The following is a 1,593-nucleotide window of genomic DNA, read 5'->3' on the forward strand; positions in this document are numbered from 1 at the left end:
ACCCCAAAGAAATACAAAGGATCATAAAAGGATACTATGTACAACTGTATGCCAAATAATTAGACAACCTAGATGAAATGAACAAATTCACAAAAACAAGCATGCAACCTACACTGATTGAAAAGAAATAGAACACTTCCACAGAACAATCACAAGTAAAGAGATTAAATCAGTCATCCAAAACTTTTCTGGAGTTGAGGCAGCTGCGGCTGAGGAGGCAGCAGTGGCAGCAGAGACTGTGGCTCTGGAGGCAGCATTCCGGGACCTGGCCTTGGCCCCAGCTCCACCATGGTGATGCTCATGGACCTGCTGGTGCTCCTGGCAGTGCTCCTGACCATGGCCTTGGGCTACTTTGTCAGCATCTACACACGAGGAGTGCTTCTTCCAGTGGGTCACCTCAGGCACCAAGATGGGCCTCATCTTCTAGGTGGCTGAGGGTGGCTTCTTGGACATCACCATGAAGACTACAGGGCCTGATAATAAAAGAATTTATAAAGGAGACCGTGAGTCCAGAGGGAAATACACATTTGCTGCTCAGATGGATGGAACATATAAGTTTTGTTTTAGCAATAGAATGTCCACCATGACTCCAAAGATAGTGATGTTCACCATTGATATTGGGGAGGCCCCAAAAGGATAAGACATGGAAACGGAAGCTCACCAGAACAAGCTAGAAGTGATTAATGAGCTAGCAGTGGCAAGGATAGCTGTAAAGTATGAACAGGAGTACATGGAAGTTCAAGAGGATACACAGAGCAATCAATGACAGCACAAACAGCAGAGAGATCCTTTGGTCCTTCTTTAAAGCTCTTGTTCTAGTTGCCATGATGTTGGGACAGATCTACTACCTGAGGAGATTTTTTTGAAGTCCAGGGGGTTGTTTAGAGCCTTTTTCTCATATCCCATTGTTTACCAAACATCTTGGTCACAATAATGTCACTAGTTTCTCTGTTTTTATTTTCTGAATTGTGCATTCATAGCCTGTATTTCTTTGTTATTAGTAGCTATAATGGGAGAAATCTTTTTAGGAAAGTTACAATGAAAATTTGATGTTTGATTGACATTATTTCTTATTTGAATTCTTCTTCCATTTTGCAGTTCTTCCAGAACTCAAATACAGTAAAGGTAATATAGGAGTATAGTCCTTTCTATGTCTACTTTTTCTTTTGTATAATAAAATGTAGTTTGTTCAAGAAATCAGCAGATGTGTTGATAGTACTCCACTAGATGACTGCATTCTTAGATCCCTCTCCTGCAGTTCAAGTCATTAAAGATTTATTTTGCTGAGTACTTATGAGAAACAACTAGTCTGCATCTGGACATTCTGCCCAGCCTAATGGCACAGCTCTCTGATTTTGGAGTAGGCTACCATGGCTGGGTGCTTTTATACTTTCTTTCTTGATTTTGCTTTAAAGATAAGACTTGTCCTAACATACATTTCCCCTTCCCCCTAAATTTTCACATTGCACCTTAAGACTCAATCACTTCCACTTAAATTAATGACACAGCAGCTAGTAACCCCCCCCCCTTTTTTTTTTTTTGGTTTCTGTCTAACCTTGTAAGAAGTCTCTAATAAAGTCAGCTCTCTGGGTG

The 1,593-nt window shown here is 40.8% G+C and overlaps 1 pseudogene; it reads left to right on the plus strand.

The window, feature by feature from the left end:
- The first annotated feature begins 288 nt into the window (after positions 1-288).
- LOC119538575 lies at positions 289-866 on the plus strand (annotated as a pseudogene).
- The last annotated feature ends 727 nt before the right edge of the window (positions 867-1,593 follow it).

Source organism: Choloepus didactylus, chromosome 6 (genome assembly GCF_015220235.1).
Source record: "Choloepus didactylus isolate mChoDid1 chromosome 6, mChoDid1.pri, whole genome shotgun sequence".
In the NCBI taxonomy this organism is placed as follows: domain Eukaryota; kingdom Metazoa; phylum Chordata; class Mammalia; order Pilosa; family Megalonychidae; genus Choloepus; species Choloepus didactylus.